Source organism: Meleagris gallopavo, chromosome 2 (genome assembly GCF_905368555.1).
Source record: "Meleagris gallopavo chromosome 2, MGAL_WU_HG_1.1, whole genome shotgun sequence".
In the NCBI taxonomy this organism is placed as follows: domain Eukaryota; kingdom Metazoa; phylum Chordata; class Aves; order Galliformes; family Phasianidae; genus Meleagris; species Meleagris gallopavo.
The window spans coordinates 23,908,638-23,934,096 of NC_139405.1; the positions used below are offsets into that span (position 1 = coordinate 23,908,638).

Here is a 25,459-nt window from a genome sequence, read left to right on the forward strand (position 1 = left end):
TACAGCCTGTGTCTTTCTGTGAATATTATATCTAGAGGCAATTTAAGAATACAACCTGCTTGTAAGCTCAGGTGTTTGAAAAGTTTGAAAGCAAACAAGAAATTGGCTAGTTGTTATAATTTATAGTGCCAGAATAATTAATCTTTGAATGTATTTTTCTTCTGTTAAACATTTTACTCTTTTTATGAATTTCTGTCTTTATTTTTGCCATTCCTCTGCTAGTAAATACATTTTCAAGAACTTTGAGAATAAATGATAGCATTATGGTGTTTTTGGACAGATTTTGAGCTCTGCTATGTTTCTATAACTTCACAGAATATCCATGGGCCTGAGAGGTGTTATTCCAGATTTACGGTTGTGTAATTCAGACTGAATTTACATCTGCATTCAGAGATGATGCTGTAGTCATCCAGATCCCTAAAGTGGTGATCCAGTCCAGTTCTTCAGTACTGTTTTAACTGTTGTATTCATAACTTTTATGAATTTCATATTGCTTAGATTGTGGGAAATAGGTATAAGATAAAATGAGCTCTTAGAGATGAAAACACTGATATTTTTTACTAATTTCTAGATCTCTTATGTCATTAATGCTCTTTGGGAAAGTTCTGATTTACAAAATATGATCTCATAATGTGTTTTATCTTATTGGCTTTTTGCCACGTTGTCAGAATGTAGTGTATTCATACAGAGGCATCCAAAATGCATGCTTCAGCAGTGTGTGCATGCAGAGAAAGAGTACAAAGCTGTTTTTCATTTCTATAAACAGATCCTAGTTATGCCTCCAACTGAATTTTTTATTATTGGTTTTGTGGTTCTGATTTTGATTTTGTTTGTTTGTTTGTTTAGTTGGTTGGTTCATTGATTTTTTTAGTTGTTTATTGTATGCTCGGAGGAGAAGTCCAAGTTTCAGAAGTTTCATCACTTCAATGCTTCTGAAAGGTTTACTGGAAACCATGATTGTCTGCTCACAAATGTAGCGCCTACGACACTTTCAGACACCTATTCAGGATAAATCCTTAGAACACACTACATATTTTTCCACCCTTCCTCAGAAAGTACAACTCTAGAAAAGAAAAGATAGCCTGTTTGCTTCTATGATAATTTTCTAAAATTACCTTTCTATTTAAGAAAGATCAACTTAAAAAATAGTATCTCGAAGTACAGGTTATGACTAGCCTGTATAGAGAGATTTTTGGTTTTCAAACATTCATGTAGTTCATCTGAACTGTCAATTTCTCCAGCTCATATTTTCTCATATTTTCTATTGAACTATTCATTTGCATACAAAATGTTATTAGCAGAAGGGGAAAAAAACGGAAAATGCGATCCTGATCGGAAATCAAAACTATATCAGTAAAAGGCATGATCAGATATGAGCTGAACAGGGATTAAGTTGCCAGTTTTTTTCAGTTGAGACCACTTTGACGGATCTGGGTCTTCAGGAAAAGCTGTGAAGATCAGCTGTTCAACAATTTCTGTTCTTTGACAATGTCTTATCTTAAAAACAAATACATTTTTCTCCTTGTCACCTTTTCACCTTTTTTTCATCTAGCTATATCTTTACAATTATAGATTAGTAATAGATGGATAGAGATAAAATCTTTTTTTTTTTTTTTTTTTTTTTCCTTTCTTTTGGCAGACCTTTATATCTTGGCCCTATTCCCTCCCTTGGCCTATTTGTTTCAATTTTTTTTTTAAATGCTGTTCCATTTTTTATCCCTCTGTTGAGGGAATGCAAATACAATTTTACTCACTTATGAAATGGTTGTTCAAATCAATGATATTAGAATGGCTAGAAATGAGAAAGTTGTTTTTTGCTAATCCTCTACTGCTATGCACTCCCGCTTATTTGCGTTTAGATATGAGAAGCTATGAAACAAGATCTTAATTACCAAGAACCAGACTAATCTCTAAAACTAGAACTGGAATATTCAGTGTAACTTCTTAGTAAGAAAAGAGAGTGTTCAAGGAAATAGCAAGCAGCATTTAACAGCTTTGTACAAAGTATTATTTTTCAGAGAGCGTTCAACCCAATTAGAATTGGGAAATTTAGAAACTGTATAAAGTCATGCTCTCCATAGATCGAATCGCTGTCTAGGTCAGGAGAGGGTTTAGATAAAGTTCACATCCAGATGCTTTGCCATCCATTGGTGAAGAAGCTGATGCTAATCCATTGGTGAAGAAGCTGATGCTAATTTGAGCATCTGATATGTAGCTGATACACAGTTCATGTGTTTCTAACCTTGTTAAGCACTGCCTTTTTAAAAATCATCTTTTTTTTAGCCTGGATTTTACTCTTCTGGCAACAGCTCTTATAGGACTACTGTTGTTCTTGTTTTTACAGCATTTTTCAGTTTCCACCATTATATTTACACACTGTAGAACTCTAGAGTTATTTCAGTTTTGTAGGCTTTAGTTAATAACTGTCAATGACCTAGCCAAAGCATGAGAAGTGATACCCATTGGCAGAAGCGCAGTATTTTACAAGTGCAAAGATGGTACGCAGAAATATTAAACTGTTGGGAAGTTTAGTAACATACTTCTGGCATTCCTTCACATGCTTGTATAGGAGATGGATTACTGTATGAAATAGATTAAATTCTCTGTCCTACTCAGATAAATTCAGTGTGATTCTCCTGAGTAGAGTTAACTCGACGGTCTGCCTCTCTGTTTACTTGACTACAGCAGTGAAGTTGTTATGTATATCTCGTTGTGGCTTTTTGTTGTAATCGGACCACATCAGCAAAGTGTTATCTGGACCTATATGAAGCATAGCTGGTAGAGACTCAATTTGACAACTTGTGTTGTGTCAGTTTCTCTCGCTTTCTTTTAGAAAACCATGTGGAAAAAAAATAAATAAGAATAAATAATCATGACAGTTTCTCTCAGTTTTGATAGTGACCTCCTAATTTCTCAGAATGTAGTACATGCTTAGTACTTAGGAAATATGAATGTCGTGGACTACTTTGCTGACTGAGGAAACTTCAGTTATTTTTTCAATCAGAATACATACACACTCTTACCTCCTTAACTGGACAAAGTGGATGATAAATAATCACTTTTATCACCTTTCTGAAAGGATTAACTTGTCTCCTCTCATAGCAGAAAATACCAAACCATCAAACTAGAAAGCAGGCTTTGTGAATAGCCTTGCTGAATTCCTAGTTGTTTGCTCTGGCAGTTTCCAATGAAGCAGCTGGTTGTCTTTGGAAAGCTATGCCTGTTGTTTTCAGTTTGAACATCATGTGTCTTTAATTTTCAGCACTAGCCAGAGGGATAAGTATCACAAATATCTGCTTGTAGGCCTCTTGCCCTTGGGAACCAAATATATACTTGGCAGCCTCTCTGACTGTGGGACTGAAGAGAGAATCAAAATTGACTCATTGCTTTATATCCTCTGAAGCAGAAGAAAGAATAAAAAGGGCAATTGCTGCTTCCTTCAGTTGCCTGAAGCAAGTCTTTCCTAGTTTGCAAAAAATAAACTAATGCCATTTTCTGAAATGATCTGCTCCCTATCTGAACAGAATATTCCATCCAGTCTCATACAGCTAATTCTGGGACTGTACTCTCCCTAGACTTCTGTGTTTCCCAGTGCAATCTTGAATACGGTTCAGATCCTACTTGAGTCACTCCAAGTTAAATGTAATCAGAAATGGGTATTTACATCTTTCACACAACATTCATCTCCAATGGAATCTTGTTTTTCAACTGAACAAAAACAAACACTAACTGAAATCACAGAATTGTAGGGACTGGAAGGGACCTCTAGAGATCATCGAGTCCAGCACCCCTGCAAAGCAGGCCAGCACCCCTACAGCAGGCAAATTAGTTCATAAAATGCTGTGTGCACTGTCGGGGGCACATCTCTGGAGTGAGCCTTATTTTTTCTTCCTAAGCTGTTAACATGTTTTGATCTCCTACTGCATGATTAAGGCCAAAGTAAATGAAGACCAACCTATGACTTTTAGTGAAGCGATGTTTATTTCCACGCCAGTGGGTATGCCTTACAAATATTCCCAACTTAGATGTGATGCTGAAATGAAACGATGTTAGCCCCAATGTATGCATTAGGTAAAGATCAAGCAGGATGCCAGATGATCTTTGATTCATTTTAGAGATGTTGCTAGGCAGAGCTCCAAACTCGCACCAAGTGATGCCAAGACATTTGCTCATGCCTTCGTCATCCCTTATCTAAAGTGGTGCAACTGCCAGAAATAATTTGAAAAACTTCACACATTCCACATTTTGCACATTGCTCTTTTCTACATAAATATTGTTACTTTGTGATTCCCACTTAAAAATAGAATTCAAGTCTTGTATTTGAGATCAGCAGAGGATCTGTCTTTAAGACAGCGCTTACATTTTTCTAGGAAAACTATTATTATTTTATAATCAGCTCAGCTTAGCACAGAGGTCTTATATAACAAGTAGGCAGTTATCAACTGAGAAAGTCCAGCATTTTTTTCTTTCTTAGAATTCAGATTTGTTACTACTCCCTAATTCAGTGCGTTGTTAGGAAGTATACTTTTGAATTGTTAAGAGACTTGTACTACACAGATACAAAAAGAATTTTAGTTGGATAAGCTCTAAAAGAGGAATGAATATATTAGCTTAGCATGAATCTGATCTTACCTTGTCTTGCAAAAAAGTGATACAGAACCCACTGGAATTTGTTGTTGTCTCAACGCTGAAGAAGACAGGGCTCAAAATGGTTCAAGTTATTCCTGGTTTGAAAGGTAAATTGCTATGACTTTCTAGATGTTTTATTTTAAATATGCAAATATATTATCTGATTATATTTTTATATATTTATTTATTCACTCTGTCTAGCACCCAGAACATGGCATTGATTTATAAGGAATCCATACAACTTCAGGAGTATATTCAGGCATCCAATTGTGTAATTAGTACTATAGGTCCATGATTTTTTGCTTTTTGACAAGTTAGATTATGAGTGATGATTCCATTACTATCTTTTATGTCTTCTACCTGTAATTTATTGTCTTGGAATGACAAAGGCCCTTAAAGCAATGTAACTTACTTTGTATAGAAGAGCCGGAGAAAGGTGTGTTGCAATGCGAAGTCCATTTGTTTCTTCTTCCTTACACCTTCTTTTACCCTTATTTACACACTCAAGGTCAGGCTGGATCAGGCTTTGAGCAACCTGATATAGATGTAGGTGTTCCTGTTCATTGCAGGGGAGTTAGACTAAATGGCCTTTAACAGTTGCTTCCAACTCAATCGATTCTATTATTGCGTAGGAACCATTCTGTATGTCTATGAAAAACATGGAAGGCACTCTGTACTTGAAACAAGAAAAGCAAAGAAGAGTGATACTAAGAGAAAAGAAGAGAAGAATTCAGGAGGATCTATAAAAAGTTTAAATTGATAAAACATGTATGTGGGTGGGTAAAAAGGGAATAAAGCATAACTAAGCCATAGAAGCCTCAGCAGGACTCTGAACATTGTTCTGAACATTGTTCAGAATGCATCACAGTTTGCTTTAAAGAAACATCAAGAATACCCACATCCTTAGAAAGGGGACTTTTTTGTAGTTTAGCATTTATTTTAACAAATGCATGAAGACAGCCCTTTTCCAGACCTTGTGTCATGTCAGTTTGTTGTAGGAATTTATGAAGGCAAAAAAAAGTTCTTCTGCAGAAGAGTTGAACCGTGCATCTTAGGCAGAGCTGAAATCCAGGGGATGCTTTGCTACCCTTCACTAGAAAGGGCACTGGAGTACTTTTCCAGCCAGGGCTGGCAGCCAGCTCCCTGCCTCTCTGCCGTGGTGGGCACAGCCTTCTGAGATGCTCAGGTGGGTCCTTGTGTGCGCACTGATACCCAGAGGAGCATGAATGGGTGAGAGGGGATGTCTTTGCTCCTTCTCCTTCAAAGTGGGAGGGAGCAGAAGGAAGAGTGTCAGTCACAGAAATGTATATTCTCAGCTACTGGAGCAGCATTTCTAATTGCCGTATAATGCGGACAGCTTAGGTTTGATGCCTCCATGCCGCCATGAGTGACCCAGACACTGCTCTCTTCTTTCCTTTCCTGCCCCTGCTTGCCCTCCTACGTCCCTGCTGCTTCCTGCAGGTATCCCTGAGTCAGCACTGCGGAAAGCCACCTAGGCTCCTCCTTTAGAAAACCCTGAGGCTGACAGAAAAGAACACAAATGTGAGCTTCATGCAGCTCTGTAAATGTAACATGTTCTGTTGATTGAATCTATTTCTACAGTCACCTCTGCAGATCCCATCTCCTGAGAGCACCCAGTCAAACTCAGGGGGCAAACCTGGAGCCGGATGGGGCTTTTGGTCCCAACTTAGACAGACAGACTTCTGATAAACCCTTGTGGTCCCAAGAACTCACAGCTGTTAGCACCCAGTCCTGCCCCTTGTCAGGGAAGATTTCTTCCCCAAAGTGTCCTTAGATATTCTGAATGTTCAGCTGACACTGTTGGAACAAGAGACTCCTCCTCTGGCAGATTAGTGTAATGTTGTGGCTGGGAAAGATATGAACAGCAAGGATAATGGTGAAATTATGAAGACTAATGAGGAATTGAGTGTTATCTATCTCATAAATACATATTCTAACGTACAGAAAAACCACAGTGTTGACTGAAAATACTGTAATCTTCAGGGAAATAAAAGAAAAAGAAATTAGACGTGTCACATATTTATATCTGGTTCACCTAAAGAAAATCTGACCATTTTTGAAATGGCTGCCAGCCAACATTTTAGTAATATTTGCATTGGGTTTCTGCTCAAAGTGATTTATGTCTGGTTCTCACATTACAATAATTATAGTGATTGTTTGTTTACCATGTTATATGAACATTTCTGCCTGCCACATAATATATCCTGAACCAGTATAGTGTCATTTATGGGCACATGCTGCATTGGTACATGCATTGTATGTAAGTTTTTAAAGGTGAAAAGAGAAATAGGATCATATCCTCATCTTGTTGATCAAGAAAATAACAGTTTTCAGTGAAATTATTCTGATGTGTGAGAAGGGAAGTCAAAATTAGGTCAGGATACATAGACCCAGTGGCATTTTTTTCCATAGGGAGAATTAACATAGTTTCCCAGGAGAGAGGTGAGCCCAGATCTGCATGTTCCCTAGAATGCGTGAGGCAATCGCTTTGCAAAGGAAGCACAGTTGGGCCCAGCTGTGGTGAAAGAGGTCATCTGCATGGGACAGTGCATAAAGAACATGCTGCAAGAGTTCAGACTTTGCTACATGATGTTGTGGGGGAGATTCAGTTCATATACTTTAGCTAAAAAATCTGTCTGCACAACAGGCTGCTTGCTTTGCACGTTTAAGACCCACGTGCATGCTAATTGATTGTACTTCCTTCAGGTGATTTGGCATGGAGTACAGAGGAAAGGGAAAACATTCAAAAGACTACTGGTGGAAGAGAGAGTAGATAGTAAAACAAACAAACAAACAAACAAAAAAAAAAAACCTGTAGGTTTACCCTGCAATCAAAATTCAAGAATATGTATTTTATATCAATGTCAAAAGACAAGCTGTCTTTTTCAGTGAAATAATATTGTGGTTTTTTGTATAAATAGTAAACTCCAATGGATATTTCAGTGTTCTTCCCACATGAGAAGCTGAAAATGTCCATCATCGTTATGATAAAACGAAGTAATAATGTATGTGGATTGTCTGTTTTTTTACTTTCCTCCTTGTAGATACATAAGACAAGACAGATAAGAGAAAACAAGAAGAAAAATCACGGTGAAAAAAAAACAACTTACAGTTGGTAAGTAATGCAAAGATTTGTATTTTTGTTTAGTGTTTGTGTTTGCTTTTTGTTTTCCAGAAAGTACCTTTGCTTTAAGTGTAGGTATTATCCTTTTCAAAATATATCAGATAAATCAGAACTAAAAAATGATATTATTTTCTTATTTAGCTGGGACTTACAGATTCATAGACACTGAGCCAACACTGTGTTACGATCACTGTCTCATGTGGCTCATATAAAACAGTCACCTCACCTGGAGCTTGGCTGGTAGGAGCAGGAGCACCACTAATAAGCTCTGCCCCACTCCTGCTCTGCAAAAGGTGAAAATGCCTGGTGTCAGCCCTTCGGATTGCCTCTAGACAGCACTGTGAGCATCGGTGCTGGCTGTTGCACAGCATGGTTTGTAGTAGGGCACCTGGCTTGGCCACAACTGCCAACTCAGTGGTAATACTTGATCACTTGGAGTTATGTGGGGAAATCTTCATGGTGTAACTGCAGTATCTGTCACAAGTGCACATACACTGAGACAGGGAATCTGAGTCTTTGTTTTGGAAGAACCCACTGTCAGGCAATTCTTTGTGTTGTAGTTCTTTATAGAAGAGATTCTTTTCATGCTTTGCTGTGCCTCACATGACATTTCACTTTGCACGATTGCATGGATTTGCTACCAGTAGCTGCGATTACACAAACGTGTAACAAAAAGTGTTAAGGATGCTCCAGAAAGATTGTGAAAATCATGACAGGAGTTTGTGATACCTACTTTATTCTCTGGATGATGGTACTTTGGTGAAACTTCATTTGGCACTCCCAAAATTTCAACAGGAAGAATAAGTGATTCTCAAAGAATCCCTCAGGAGCCAGTTTATTTGTTTAAGAGGGCTGTTGACTGAGCCCTTGTATTGTTAAGTCCAATGAATTTATCTTTTGTTCTCTTCAATTTAGCATCCCCTGCTTTCTTGAAGACAATGTACCGTATCGTGGTGGGGAAAAGAAAAGAAAAAAAAAAAAGCAGTTTGCTCTGGACAGCAATCATCCTTCAGCTTCTGTAAGTATTTTTTCTTTTGAAGAATTACTACATACTTGGAAAAAACAGTATACTACTGCAGGCAGATGTTCTCACCAATAAAGTAAGACCCCTGAAAAACGGGGATCTAGTCCAATTTGTGATATAGATTAGAGCTAAGGGGCTATCACCATCAAGGAGCAAACCAGCTAGCAGCAGTCAAACACTGTAACCTGTGTATCAGCATTAATTTTAATGACACAACCTATTAACTTTTTGAAGACACAGAGAATATTAGAAGTAGAAAGCAGACAAACTTTAGATAGAGGGAAATAGCTTTCACATTTTGATAAGCTACAAAAAAAAAAAGGCTATTCCAAGCAGAGGTGTTTTGCATTATTTCATTCCTGTTGGCTCTTTGGGGGGTTTCATTAGATGTAGGAACTTCTTGCCATAGTAATATAGGTCGGGCATTATTGTGGCTCTTTATGATATTGACTAGCACAAGTCATGTATACAAACATAGGAAGTATTTATTTATGTGGAATACCTACTAAAGTGGGCTACAAATCATTTAAAGATGCCTATGATATGAATCATACCACAATTTCACGAATAAGTGGAAACATTATGCAACTTATTGAGTTTTTAAAACACTAACGAATGTGAACTACCCAGCAGACTTTGAGCTGGACCTTTTCACCCCTCCTAATATATGCCGTGGCTATTTAATATTCCTCACTAGGGAGTAATGCTGGCATACAAGTCAGCAATATATTAGACTCTGGAGCCATGAACCTAGTGAGAACACAAACTAAACTGATTTTCAATTTTGGTACATTACAAAAAGGGCTATTATTGTGGGGTTAGAGATGTCAAAGTTGGTGACCTGGTATAATGAAGTATTCCCTGCTACATAGTCAAGCATGAAAAGTAATTGGAGGCGGTGTAAACTTTTAGAAGCTTAGAGTCTTCTCCCCCTCCCCCTAATTAAATATTCTTTTGCAAACACTTTTTTATATTTAAGTAACTATTTTTATGAAGCATTATAAAAGCCGAAGTGATGTTCCTGTAAAATTTGCAGTCGATAAGGAAATGTGTTTTTTAAAAGGAGGTCACATCTTAATGCTTGGGTTACTTACATAATGCACTGATGAAAAGCAAGTTGCTACCTGCCAGCTAGGAATGACATTAAAATATTATGGCAGCATGTGACCAGCTTTAGAGCTTAAAATCTTGAAAGGACACAGACAATGTCCCCTTTGAAGAAAATTCCTGAAGATCACTTTACAATTTTTGCTAAGCTTTGAAACAGACTAAAATACCCCGTGTCCAAGTAGCAAAGATGAAAGTTGTTATTTCTCAGCTGCAACTTTTACATCTGATAAACAACCTCTTAAGATTGCGCAGGTCTTTCAACGTGTCTCTAAGAAGAAAGAGGTTAGCATTTATCCTCTAGAATTGTGTATGAATACTGCAAATCCCATACTACAGGTTTTCAAAAGTTCCACATCCCGACTTACTGCGCTGGCTTTGTTATTCCTGATTTCCCCTGGTACAATACAGTGCGAGCTGGCACAACATTGCTCCTGATTTACTAGACTGCAGAGGGCACTCCTATATAAGAAGGAATTGCAACCTCTAGGCTCATTTACTTTTAGTCCCAATCATTCATTGTTATTTTTTCTTCCTTAATAATTAATGACACTATTATTACACTAAAAGGAAAATCTTATTATTCTTGACAGTTGGCTTTGTTGTGATTATTTAATTTTTCCCCCCAAGTTTATACAACTACAATGTTTGTCAATGCTCTTATCATAATTCAGGTCAATAGCCTCAGAAACAGTATACAGATATACAGAAGGACTATCTCTAATATAGCATCCCTAGGCATAACTTGAGGAAGGAGTGGAAGGAGACATCCTTTGTCACATGCCTGGAAAGTCAGGGAAGTTCTCTCTGGGGAAGGTCATCCATGGAGCAGTATGAAAACTTCTTTCCTCTTTCTCTTGTTGCATCTCCAGAAAACGTTTGTTGGAAGCATTACCTTGGTGTGGATTTTAGCTGGGATAGATTACTGCAAGGAACAAAGTAGCCTGTCAAGCAATAGATCCTGAATTTTGGGTGAATCTTTGAACCTTGCACTGCTCTTCAGGGACTTGATGAACAGGATGTGGTCAGAGAGCTGCATTTTGCCCAACACAGCAGAAGGATGGGGTGCAGACCATTTGCTAAAAGCAGTACTATGGACTGGGGACTTTCTGAATAGCAGACAGGTGGGATACAGCTTCCGTAACGTAGACACCTCTAGAGCTGTTCCATTAGGCCATTAAAACCTTGAAATGCCTTAAGAGTAGGGGGAAGCAAGTGTGGTTTATGGTGACTGTGATCCCACTTTTCTGCTTTGTGAGTGAGAGTTAAAGTCCAGCATCTCAGCCACGTGGCTGAATGGCTTAAAACCAACAGAATTAATTCTGGAAGTTCAGCTGGTGGATGTACAGGTTCTGCACTGCAGTTTAAATATTTTCTTCCAATATTTACCTTTTTTTCACAGAGAACAAGTCCATGCTAGCTTTGGCTTCTGCATGGGATATAGCTCATGTATCAACCACAGACAACAAATGGGACTTTCTGTTTTCTGTGGGCAGTGGAAAGCGATCTGCCTTTTCACATTTACTTCTGGAAGCCTGTCACAAGGAAAGTGTAAGATCAAGCCACTACTGTGCCAAAGCAGAAGGACAAAGGGACCTGGCGGCTGGAGTAACAAACGTACTTCTACATCTCAGCTCTGATTCACGTTTAGTTTCAAATGGAGGACTTCACATTTCAAATGAGATATTTGCCCGGTAAAATATGTGTATTTCATATTTCATTACCACATGCTATATATCTCATACAGTGGTTAAGTAATGAAGGAGTGAGGAAAAGGTTGTAATCTCGGGGAGTTGTAACCGTTAAGATCCTATTGAATGGGATTTTCCTTTGGTCTGTACTGTTATCTCACTAGATAAAACATTGTGCATTATGATTGAGCTAATTGTGCTGGACAAGCCAGTCTGCAGTCCTAGAAGCCTGGATTTTCAAACGCGCTGAGCACAAGCAGCTGCAACTAAAGACAGTGGGGGCATACAAATGTGCAATTAAACGTGAAGTTCTCTAAAAATTCAGACCAGAGGCTGGCTGTAAGGTTGGAGCGGAGATACTACCTTGCCTCATGGGTGCTATGAAAATTGTGGCGGACTGAGAAGTTACACTGAAAAGACTACGTAGAGATGAAGTCTTTCTTCAGCGTGGGGTTTGAATATTAAAAAAAATGCCTTGAACCAAAGAGAAGAATAAAAAGAAAACAAGCAGGTATAGCTTGCCTATTTGTGGACTGAATGGATGTAGCATCTCGCTCCCCCTCAATCCTCCCCCCCAGTATGTGTACTTAATATGTATACCACATGGTCTGAATTAGTGTTGTGCAGGCGTATCTAATTCTAGCATTCCCTACTCTTATTTTTTAATATATGTAATATGCATAAAGAATGTGTATTTGAGTAAGAAATCTTTATAGAATCATTGAATAATTCAGGCTGGAAGAAGTATTGATAGGTCATACAGTCAAGCCTCTGCTAAAAGCAGGGTCAATGCTGAAATCAGCACAAGTTTTTCAGGGCTTTGTCCAGTTGGGTCTTGATAATCAAGGTAACATTCATGAGGCAATTGGTTCCATTGTTTAACTTTGGGAAAGATCTGGCATTTTGAAGGCAGGTATCTTTGTGCATGGGTATTTAGCTAAGCTTGTACTGAGGATATATCTAAATGATGTTAAAATATAGGATTGGGAAAACAGAAGGAGAAAAGCTGCTTTTAGTCCTACTATACAGATGCTACAAATAAATTTGAGTTCTTAAATGTCAGTATTACAAACCTGGGTTTCTGGGAATTAAAGATAACTGCAATTTCATTTATATATTTCGTAAGCTTTGTCTTGTCATGTCAGTCATATTTTGGAATTTGATTGCACTGTTTAAGTCTGGTAAAATTAAGTTGGACCTTATACTGTAAGTATAAGACAGTCTTGAATGCGTAAAACTTAGAAACTGCAATCATCGATTTCCTGAATGCCTTTAGCAGAAGAACACAACCCAAGTTACCTTGGTTTGGATCTGTCTGCTAAGTTTCCCAAGTCACACAAGTTTTAATTAACAGCTGAAGAAAACTATCAGCATCAAATGAACCTTGGAACAAATATCGTAATAATGGATGAGAACTCTCAACATTTAAATAATCTTGACTTTAGCAAGGTTTTCAGCACTGTCTTCTATAACCTACTCATAGGCAAACTAATAAAGTACAGGCTAGATAATGGCCAGTGGAGGGTGGACTCAAAACTGGCTGAATTTCTTGACTTAAGGAATTGGGACCAGTGGTACAAAGCCTAGTTAGAGGCCAATCACTAATGGTATACCCAAGGGATCAGTAGTAGGGATACTTTATTAATTACCTGAATGATAGAACAGACTGTACCCACAGCAAGTTCTCTGAGTGGTTGATAGACCACATGGCTGTGATGCCCCTCAGGAGGCACCTCAGGAGGCTGGAGAAATGGGCTAGTAAGAACTTTATGAAGTTCAACAGAAAAGTGCCAAATCCTGCATCCTGGGAGGAATAGTGGCTGGTACCACTACATGCTGGAGTGTAGGTGGCTGGAAGGCAGCATGGCAGAAAAGGCTCTGGGGGTTCTGATGGGCACCAGCTTGACCAAAGCCATCAATGCACCCTTGCAACAAAAGGCCAACAGTGTCCCAGGCTGCGTTAGGAAGAGCATTGCCAGAAGGTTGATGGAGGGGATCCTTCCTGCCTCCTCAGTACAGATGGGACACACCTGGAGAGCTGGATTTAATTCTGATTTTCCCAGGGCAGCAAAGACATGGACATACTGGGGAATACCAAGGGCTATGAAGATGATTAAGGGACTGGATTATCTGGCATGTGAAAAGAGGCTGGGAGCTGGGACTGTTGAGTGTGAAGAAAAGAAAACTCAGGAGGGATCTCTTTAAAGTGTAGAAGTACTGTACGGAAGGGTGTAAAGAGAACAGAACCAGGCTCTTCTCAGTGGTATTCAGTGAAAGACAAGAGGCAATGGGTACAAACAGAGAAAGTTCAATTAAAAAAAAAATGTATTAAAAAAAAAATGTATATGAGGGTGGTCAAACTCTTGAACAAGTTGTGGAGTCTCTATCCCTGGAAATACTCAAAACTCAACTGGACACAGTCCTGAGCAACGAGCTCTTATTGACTGTTTTTGTCAAGAAGTTGCGTTAGATTATTTTCAGAAGGGTATTCCAACCTCAGCCATTCTGTGTTGAGCTAGGCAGTATTTTTTCCAGTTTCTCTTTTATTCACTTCCCTTACAGTGTTGGCAGAATAGGTGCATTTCCATCCTATTCTGGTTTTCTGCTTATTTTCTCCTTTACCAGCTCCCTCTTTTCCTTTTATGGGCACTGCTCTCTAATTTTATAAGTTATTACAGTGTTCTGCTACATCTCCTACAGTCAAAACCTACTTCTTCTGGGAGTGAAGCTTCAGAGCAGCATTACTGAGTGTCCCTCTGAGAAAAAAAAAATAAATTAAACAAAATATAATGTGGGATGTAGCAGGAACAGAAATTGAAGCATTCTTTCTTATCTCCCTGCAGTAGAAACCAAATTTATTTCATTGTACTATTCAAACTGAATAGGCTGAAGACTTATAAAGGGAAAGAACTAATTTTCTCATAATTACATATAAACCAAAGAAGTGACCATGAATGAGAACTGACATCCTAATAATAGTGGTAAAGTGTAGTTATTATATGAGAACAGAAATTTGTAATTTAAATAATCTGAGGGAGAGGAGCTAAGGAAATAAAAATACCAAAGTTGAATACTTATAATAAAGATAATTAGAATTAGCAGTAAATATTGCCCTGAAGCGTGCTGTTACAGCTGAGACCATTTTGTAATGTCTAAGATGCTATGACATAGTGATTTATACACTTCTCAACCTAAATGTTAGAGGAAAACTGTATTCTATTGCCTTAATGCATTTCCTGCCTTTCAGCGGATGGCTGTGACTGGCCTACTCACTTTTCAGACAGCTTTGAGTAGGTTTTTGAAATAAGTATTTAACCACATAATGACATGAACTCAGCAGTGCCTTGCTGGGGCAGTAGGAGCATTTTTAAATACCAGTGCATAAAGCATGGAACTATAGCAAGCCATTTAAATGATCAACGCTTAGATTCTTAGTAGGCTAGAAGAGAATTGCAGGATAATTGAAAATGCTTTGTTTTTGTGATAGCTACTCTTACTAGGATTGTAGTAACATTCAAAACTTGTTCAGTACAATCACAGAAAACCTTTTGAACTCTAATGTTTCACAGGGGAGCAGACTCACTTTTCCCAATTGAGCTAATTATGGGAGGTCCACAAATCATATATATATATATATATATATATATAGTTTGTTTGTTTAGCTCTTTCTGCTTTTTTCTCTCTAACAATCATTTTTAACTAGTGGTTCCATTTGGCCTTTATTCTGGTTTCAGCCACCTCTATAGCACAGCACCGGGGGCAAGGAGGAGCCTGAACAGGTGGCCTGAATTAGGACAGTAGTTGTTCCATACCATGTAAGATCATGTGGAAGGTCATAAATCTGTGGGTAGTTGGCTAGGGGCTGGCTGCTGCTTGGGGGGTTGCTGGGTATCAGTCAGAAGAGGTGAGGCCTTGTGTTGCTGGTAGGCTGTTGTATTGTTGCTGTGCCTTAGGTGGCAAGTAATTGCATTGTGACTCTCCGTATTGCCATCATTGCAGTTTTGTTTCCATTTTCCTCTTATGCCTTAGTAAATAGTTTTTATCTCAACCCACGAGTGTATTTTGTTTCAAATTCTTTCCTTTGTCCTGCTTGATAGGGAAGAGTGGATAAAAGGCAGCGGGGTGTGGAGGTGCTGCCTTCAATGATGGGTTTTGCTTCTATATACTATTGTATAAAATTAGACCCACCAGTATATTTACATAACGATACCATTAATTAGTGCTATTAGATCATATTTTCAAGAGTCTAAGTAGAATGGATCTTCTAAACTTCGTCTGCTCCGTTTCAGCAAGCCCACAAGCTCTTATTTTTTATAGTGATGTTCAGGCTTTTTTAGTCTCACTTTCTGGAATGTTTTGTTTTACTCCTAAAGATACTGACTGGGAGAAAAACATCACTTAATTTCTGCTAAGATCTAGGCTTAATGTTTGTGCTTGGCTTTTCTCTACCTCTGTTTTTTTTATGTTTTATGTTTCCTTCTTCGAACAAATTAATTAGTTCTTAATATATTAGGAGCCATCATAAAGATTGTTGATTTGGGTTAAAGGCTATGTCACAAATGGTCATTTGTAGGAAGAGCGGAGAGTTTGCTCCACCTCTGCTCTGTGCCATGCACAACTGAAAACAAGACCAAAATAGCTAATTTAGAAACAGCAGTTAAAGGATCCAAACGTAAGTAATTTTTGTGCTCTCTTGGAGTGTTTGAGCTATTTATGAAATTCAGATAGTGTAATTAACATATCTAAATAATTCTAGAACAAATGATGACGAGAGAGATCATTCCGGATTGTGTAACATTCTCTTCCATAAAAATATTTTCCATTTTATTATGTGGAACATTTATAACCCAAAGGATTCATGCAGAAATCCAAAGTATAATTGTGGCAATAGAGAGGGATATGACACAGCAGAATGAAAATTGCTTACCATGAAGTACAGATTAAAGTGTGGTCAATATCTGTGCTTGCTTTTAATTTTGGATTGAAGGCATGGTTATGCCATAGAGTTAATACAGTGAAGGCAAAATTGCGTGCAACATTTCTCTTTCATCTCCTAGCATTTTCCAAATTGAAATAATTTATACTCAGGATGTTAAACCAAATAGAATGTACATAAAGTATGTATCTCTACCAACAAGATCCATCAAGGTGATGCTGGGGAACTTGAAGAGAAAAATATCTTCATCAATATCATTAGTACTGCAAACACACTGGACGCAGCAGCTGAAACCAAAACCTCAAGTACTATGTAACCATGTAATAAAAGGCAGTTCTTGATCTTATTTTTGTGTTTAAAGTATATACATCAGATAGAAAGGAGGGGAAATGGGACTGGAAAGTCTGGCAGGAGGAGCTAAGCGCCTGTCCCAGTATAGCTGAAGAGGCTGTACCAGAGGCAGGAGCTGCTCCCCTCAGAATCTCAGCTAGCACTTCCATAGCATTCTCTTCAGTGAAAGAGAACTGGAAGATAAATAAAAAGATTAATGGGTTTATCTTGCTTCAATAAAGCATTTAGCTTGGTATCAGTTTGAAGTTTGAGTCTTGTCTTATTCTATCTACATGAATTCCTCTGTCTCATAACTTAGTTATGCATTTTAGCCGTCTGGTCTGTTTCATGCAAGGTAGTAAATACTGTCTCTTTTTAACAGTTGAAATGTCAGGATATGATTGCTTTGAATGTGCAAGATGAAATCTGTGAAATGCTGCATTTCTTTTTCAGCGAGCTCTGAAAAGGAGCCCAACATGGTTTTCTTGTTCATAGGGCAAAGGACTGAAACTGACCTTTGGGGTCACAGAGTCCAGTGCGGTGAGTTCAGGCCAGTGCACAGACACTACATCTTATAATCTCTTTCACATGCTCACAGACTTGTTTTGTGGCGTGGGTTGTTAGGTTTATTTTTGGGGGGGCTTTTTTTTGGCTGACTTTGAACACTTTACTGCAAACAGACACTAAATTAGGAAACTAGATTTTGTTCTTCGGTGGAGACTGAATCCTGAAAGCCCTCGAGCAGAAAGTAGCTTAAAGAATCAGTTATATTTCAAGGTGGTGCTGTGCTATGGAGATGTTGTCACTGGGTTATGCCTGGCACCTTGGGAGATGTAGTGTAGTCCAATGGCCATTGCACTGACCCAGTGATACTGCCTGCCTTAACTTTTTGCATTTTCCCTAGTTTCCCCATCAGTACTTCAAGGACAGCGACTGCAAAGTGCCTTAAAATCTGCTGATGAACAAACAGCTTTAAATGTGAGTTGTGCTCTATATGGGGCAGGCCAGAACGGTCCTGTTATTGGTGATTATTTTACCTAAATAATCTTGATCCTTTCTTACTTTATCATCATCATCAATTTAAGTTGAAAAGGTCACTCCTTTCCCTAACAGTTCAAGTTCTGTTTTTTGGCTTGTTTTTTTTTTTTTCACAGTTTTTAAGGATATACCATATCATAGATGCCAGATACTGCACTACTTCACGCTGTTTAAATCATTCTCTTTCTATAAGAAAGCAGATTTTTTTAGAAACCCTTTCAGTTTGTTTTCCATTGAAAAAGAAAAAAAAATAGTGCCTTTATTTTACAAAATATTTCCTCATCCTAAGCTTATTGATGCCTATCAGATCAAGTTTTAGACAAACAGAGGATTTTTAACGGGGATTTATCAGTCATTAATTTTGATCTAGAGATTCTTTTTTTTCTCAAAACTATTTTTCATTGTCAGGCCTTTTTTTTTTCTTTTTTTTTTTTTGGACACAATCAGGCTTTTTTGTACATAATGGAATAATGACATAACCTTCATTATAACATCTCAAATGCAACAATATAATACATTTACTTAAGTCTGGGAGAAGGAAACCAAACCAATTTATTATAGCCTGTTGATTCACACTCACATGCTGTGCAGTTCGTGTGAAGGCCCCATTTACTTTTTCACATGAACTGCCACAGCATGGTTTAAATAGAGATTTCTCTAGCAGTAGTGTTAAGGCTCCTTATTAACATCATTTCTGGAGTCACTGGGCCAAGTATATCCCTAGTGAAATTCCACTGATCTCAGTGGGGTTATCCTTGAGATATATTTGCTCCATTGTTTCTACAGAATCTCTTTGTTCTTTTTTTGATCTCTTTAAGAATTTTGTTACTTTGAAAATTTCTTGCATAGCGAGTCATAGCATTAAAAAGTTCACAACACTTCTAAATAACTTCTTAGGTATTTTTTGCACATTTCTACACAGATCAGAAATGATATCCAGTAACATATTGCTTGTTTCTCTTCTTTATTTATTTATTTTTTTTTTAATTCCGAAACTTGATGTGGCTACCAAAAAACAGTCTGAGACAGACTGCATGTGCATTTGGCATTATCTTCTGCCAGCTCTCTCTCTTGCAATTTTTGGAAACACGTATTTATTGAGCAATGAAACTCCCAAGCCTAATATATTCTCATCTGAAAAGTCAAGCTTTTGTGTGATGTTGTGTGTCAGTCATGAATGTTTATCTTCATGGTTGTTAGTTTTGGTTTGGTTTTCATTTTTACTTCTATAAAGCATTGTGGACAACTTCAAAAAAAAAAAAAAAAAAAAAAATAGTCAACTGACCACCAAATTTTTGCTCAAGTTAGATGTGTAGTTAATGACCATTTTGTACATTACACATATATACGTGATTTACATTATTTACTTTTTTTTTTCGGGAGAAAAAACAATCTGACTAGACAAGAGGACAAAGAAAAGTGGTCCCTTGGATAAGTGGTGAGTAAATGGAAAATACATCTTGTTCTCAAAATGCTCGTATCTCATATCCCTTTCTGTATATTACTGAAGGTTTGCAAATGGTCTCATTAATTGGTATTAATTTTTCCAGAAAATTATTAACTCAGCACATGGAGCTCTTTATTTGACTTAGCATTCAAAGAGTCTGGCTCTGTCAGAAATTTTAATTCACCAAAATTAAATTTGATTTTCACCAAATCCATAATCAGCAGAGGAAAATGACTTGGACCAGGACCTCTGGTTCCCTGAGCTCATACTTATCTTCTTGTCAAGATCTTTTTATTCTTCAAAAAATAATTAAGTCCTAACGTGAGATTGCATTTTGTAGGGAACAGCCTACAGGCTCTAGGGTAATTAAACCCCTGCTTGTTAACTACTGCTTGAATAAATAACATTTGATTCTGTTGATAACCAATGAGGACGTGCTAGCATGGAAAAAGTTCTTGTGCCAAAATGACTTTTGCACTAGAGATATGTGTTCGGGAAAGTGCTGCAGCAGAGTTGTACCTGTGAGTTGAGTTACTTATTGAGATACAGCTGTAATTTTTGCAGATTTTCCAGTCTCTTCCAGTATGTTCTTCATGTTGAATGGAGAAATGATACTGCCCCTAAGTAAGGATGTGAAAAACCCTCTAAAAGTACTCACTAGCAAGGCTTACTTTCAAACTACACACACAGAATTGGTTTATATTTATAGAGATTTGTATGTGAAACAGAATGGAAAAATGTAATCTAGTTTTATTTAACATCTCTCTCAGAATCCTAAAAACTGTTTTCAGATAAATTAGGTGCCTATAAGTGTAGTGGCTATGCAGGAAAACATTAACAGCCAAGCTTCAGTCAGCAACAACCCTCCATATTATATTATGTGTTAACAAAGTGAATGCTAGTTACAAACCTGGGGTTGTCTCTGTGCACTTTTCAAAACTGCAATGTGATCATTCATCAACAAAACATTAGAGCTCAGATAAAGAGCTGAGGGCCTCGTCTGAAAGCTGGGATTCTCAGGCATCACCAGGTACGTCAATGAAATGTTTCCATTATACTTGTCCAATCGCAGCATATTATTCATGTCTTCCTGATCTGCAGATCACTGAGACCAAACAGGAATCTGTTGAGACATACTTTAATTTTGATCTTTGCACTAAGAGTGATCCATGAGCAAAGAGAAGTACAAAAATAAGGCATTAAGCACTAGCATCTATTTCCTCGTTAGCTCCTTGAATTTTCTAACATCAGCATCACAGATTTCGGAGAGTACGTGAAGTCATGATTTTGCAGCACGTAACATCTGGTCTTGTGCAACACAGCTGAGCCTCTTGAAGAAGGAACACAAGGGACGGGACATACAGTTTGTCTTTTGTGGTTAGAAACACTCTGCAGAATTTCCCATCTTTGGGATACACATCTTGCAAAATGCAGCACAGACAGAGAGTCAGGGTGCCATTTTGACATAATTGTAGGGCTCTTGGGTGCTAATGGCTCTCTTCTCCAGCCCCCAAGACCTCAGGGCAAACAGGTGAAAAGTAAGAGCAACTGGAACCTTTCACAAAAAAGACCTTGCGTGCGTGTCCTGGAGGAATATTTCTGCCTGGCAGATATTCCTGGAAGATTTTGGGTGGGTCTACATTGTGTTCCTTAAGGGCTCTCCTTCAGAGGCTGGTGCAGATGGAATCTTTTCACCAGGCCTTCAGAGAGCATCAGAGGGCCATTGCATTCTCACCATCCTTCTGTATAGGTGAGGAAGGACACCCCGAACAGCTCTTCACCATCTGGAGGTACTGATTTTCACTGCAAAGGCAAAAAAACAGATTTTAGCTGCAGAGTGATGTGATGAGAAAGCTTGAAGGAAAATAATTTCTTTCATCCTGGGAGTATAAGAGAACTTTGCATTATTTTTTCCTACCAAGGTAGGAAATAATAAATACTCCTCAGAGTATAAAGCCTCAGTTGTATCTGATTTACAAAGAGAGGAAAAAACAAGGACTTGGGGTCTTAAACTGTGTAGTGCAGTTCTGGACTGTGTTGTAACAATCCTTTTCAAGGCACTGCTTTAATGTACTCTCCAGCTAAGCAAAATGAAATGGAAGATACCTCATCAACTTCTGCGTTTAATTTCATTTGCAGAAACTCTATGTGTAGAACTGTGCATAGCCTTTTTAATAGTGTTGGATCCACCGTCAGCTGAAAGATACTTGGATGAAGTACTGGAAATTATTTTAGTATTTTCAGCAAGAATCACTAACAGTGATGAGTAACTTCCTAGCTATCAAGTGCATCAGGCAGTGCACATTGTTCCTCAACCTGATACTCTTAGCTGGGAACTTCCCTTCCCTGTGGTTGTTGATCTGCCCTGGGTTTTTTGCCTGCCTCTTCAGACCAGGCTGCTCTGTGTGATCTAGTCGAATGTTGAGCAATCAGTACCACCAGGGCTGTGTTTTTAATGAGAAAAGCAGTTAAGTAAATGGAATGTCATTAAGACATACGACTGTTTTGGAGATGATGCCAGCAGTATAACAGAAAGTTACTTTAAAATATTACTTGCTATACATTTATTTTTAATGCATATGAAACTGTAGAAACAAACCACTTTAACTAGCTGAAGAAATTGAGACTCTTTGTATGTGCTATTTCAAATCCCAGTAGTATTTCAGCCTCTTGGAGTTGTCTCTTGAACTGTCAAAGTGAGATCTGGACAGTTTCTCAGTGTCTCTGACTATTAAATCCTTAAGTGATGTGTCTATACGCTTAAGGAATGGGTCAGCTTGCAGACAGAAATGTACCAATGTTTAAAAAAAGGAACAGATTGGTTACTAGCATATTGCCATGAAAACCTTTGACCTCAGCTGACTGGGTTTGTTCCAAGATTCAGTGTTCACTTTAACATTGTATGAGACAAAGTTATGTGGCCAAATATCCGTATGTTTTGTTTTGGTTTTTGGATTTTTCTTTTGTGTGCGTGCGTGCGTGTGTGTGTGTGTGTATGGTATGTTTTTCTCGTTTTGAATCTGTAGTGACACTTTCCTATTTAGAAAGAACAAATGTCCTTTTGTTGTGAATCCTCCACAGCATTTGTGGCTCATATCAGTCCCACTGTTATTAATAAACCAGATAAGGTTTTGAAATGCTAGCAGTTACTCCAGCTAAGAGTTGTTGCCTGCTTCCTAGGTAAAATGAAGATCATCCCCTTCTCTCAGCCTTTAGCTGCTGGCGATTCGAGGACCTCATTTCTGTAAAGCACCGATTGCCCACTATTAGGCAGTAGGAGCTGGGAGAATCACTGAAGGATTCATAAGGAAGAAAATGAAGGATTTGTCTATGAATACAGGCCTCAGACCTGCTTTTTTGGAACTTTGTTTCTTTGTTTCGAAGATACATAAGAAAGTAATTGGGCTTCTTGGTTTTCACAGTATGAGCACCAATTATAGATTATTTATTTTGCTTTCTTAGCAAATTTAAATGTGTTTTTTTTTTAAAAATACGAAACAGAGTAACACAGACAACTAGGCAGAATCTGTTGTGAGTCATCACTTTCATTCTCAGTTAAAGTTCTCTATTTCTCAGCTTCATGGCATCATAGATGTAATTCAATCTCATATCCTCTCTCTTTTTCCGGGAAGTTCAAAATAACTCTGCAGGGACATTTTAGGATCAGGCGGGCAAAACTTTTAACAGTTTGCAAACACATAGGTCCCTTTGCTTTATCCATAATCACAATTTATAAAGGAAGAGAGTTGTTCACATTTCTTGAAGCCAGTGTATCTTTTGGAATATAGCTAGGGAATGCAGCATGGGATGATTTTACGTATTATAACGTCTACCACTAAAAAAAAGTGTTAATAATAGCAGTGGTAGCTACTGCAACATAACAGCATACAAAAAATAAGGATGAAGGATGGATCCGCCATCTCAAAACCTGCAGATCTGTAGGAATAAAGAAGTCTGAAAACAATCTTTAATTGTTTTTTCTTGTTCTCTCAATTTGTTCCCTGACTTTGTGAAAAAAAGAAAATAATAAAAAAAGGAGAAGCCTATTTGTAGTATTGCTAGAAAAAAATCCATCAGAATTCTTTGCCCTTGGAAAAAATGTGCTAGAAGATGGTAGCTTTGACACTTCTTCAGTAAATGGGGAACTTCAGGAAAGAATGTACAAAGAATGTTAATGAATTTTCTACATACTGAGTTTGAATTGCCTCAAACACTGTGATTGACATGCCTTGAAAGGAGGAAAAGCTGAACTTTAACTTTTGTGCTTTAGATAAGATGAGGTCCTGCACAAGAAATCTCACAGCCTCCAATCCATATATGTATATTGCTAGCAGCAAAATGCTTGCCATAGCTTGTTGAAATTGGCAGAGTTTTTTCATTTTTATCTGAATAGAAATTTGGTAAACCATAAGAAAATTAATCAGTTAGAGGTGATATCCACAGAAGAAACTTATTTATAGAGATTCACTAGACTTGTTATGTTGGGCACATCAGAATCTCCTTTGCAAAGGATGACAGTGCCTGGAGAGCCACGAATGCCAGGCAACAGGAAATGTTGACCGTGAAATTCCAGCTTTCTTTAGAACTGTCTTCATAACTCTGGACTAGCTAGGAGTGTCGTGTAAAGGAGAAAGACCAAGCAAAGCAGTGTGTGAATGAGACTTTAAAGTAAGCTTTTCTTGGAAGGAGAATGCTAGGGATTTGTTCCCTACTTGGCTTAGCTTAAAATAGTGAACTGTTAATCAGAACAGTCTGAAATATTCATCTGTCCCCTTCCAGGCAAGTTCCTTAACCTGAAAGCCAATGGCTTAACAAGTATTTAATTACTCCACTCAAAATGAAACAGTTTCCAGGGAAATATTTGGAGGCCCCTATAATCCCAAGATTTCCCAAGGTACCCTCCAGAAATTTTTTGGAGAGAGATTTCTAAGCCAGAATTCTGTTAGACAAAGGGAGGGAAAAAAAAAACCAACAGGTTTTCCAAGTCCTAAGGGAATGATCGTACTGCTGAGGTGTTGGGTAAAGCATGGAAGCAAGAACAAAAGCCAGTGTGCAAAGAACAATCAAGGACTCCGTGATCTTCAGATCTAAATTTTTCGTGGAACACATGGCAGGCTGAAATATGGGAATCACAGACCCAAAGGCTCCTTTGAGACTTGTTATGGAATAAAATTTTGAATAGAGATTATTTTAGCTTTACTTCCCTTTTTTTCTTTTTTTCCTTTTTTTTCTTCTTGGTTTTTACTCTTTTCAAACTAATTAGTTTGCTCTCTTTGTTGTTAAACGTTCAGCCAACACTTGGTTTTCTTCTCAATACTTCGTGTGTTATTGCAGATGATCAGTATCAGATTTGTGAATAGGGTCATTTCCAGAATTTCTTTTCATCTCTTGTGATTATGTAGCCTACTTTTCGACTTGTTCTCCTCAAGACTCTCCGGTTTTGCAGAGATTTGGAAAAAAAAACTAGTAAAGAAATTGAGGATGAGATTTCTGAGGGAGTTCTCACAGTGATCTTACAGAAAAAGGCAGAGGCCTTGCTTTGGAAACTGCTGGTGGTATTGTTTACATTCAGGACAATCCTGGAAGTCGTTTGTGTTAATTGCATTTAAAAACTTCTCCACAACCTGCCCAGGAGCTTGCCAGAGTGACAGAGTCTGGAAAAGATGAAGTCTTAGAGGAGTCTGATTTCCAGAAGAGATATGGCCAGGCCTCCATAAAAGGACAGAGACTTCTTTATAAGTCCCTCTCAGCTGGCCAGCGTCTGAAGAGAATCACACGAAATCACATCGTTACATGAGACTCCTATACCAAATAACCTGAGTTAGGTTGCATATGCTACAGATGAAAAAAGTACCCAAGCAACAAGGCACAAGCAGGTGCACTGAGGGTTTGGAGATAACAGTCTGTTCATTCAGCACTGTGATTTGTCTGATTTTTTCCAGGGCTTGATTGCAGAGGTGAGGCAAGTTCCTCCTCTCTGACTCTTCTTGACTACTTCTGTGGTTTGAAGGGAGTGTCACAAAATGTATTTTGAGGAAGAGACTGAAGAAAACATGACAGACAAATGAGAATGGATTAACATATTGAGACCTGAGTAGAAGGACACAGACCA

At 38.0% G+C, this 25,459-nt stretch overlaps 1 protein-coding gene across 1 annotated transcript in view; it reads left to right on the forward strand.

The window, feature by feature from the left end:
* The window catches only part of MTA3 (metastasis associated 1 family member 3), a 591,413-nt gene extending 575,769 nt beyond the window's left edge, over positions 1-15,644 (forward strand). The window contains exons 35-37 of the mRNA XM_085219339.1: positions 7,695-7,765; positions 8,690-8,792; positions 11,308-15,644. The gene's annotated coding sequence lies outside the window, so the exon portion shown is untranslated. The remainder of the gene's footprint in view (positions 1-7,694; positions 7,766-8,689; positions 8,793-11,307) is intronic.
* The last annotated feature ends 9,815 nt before the right edge of the window (positions 15,645-25,459 follow it).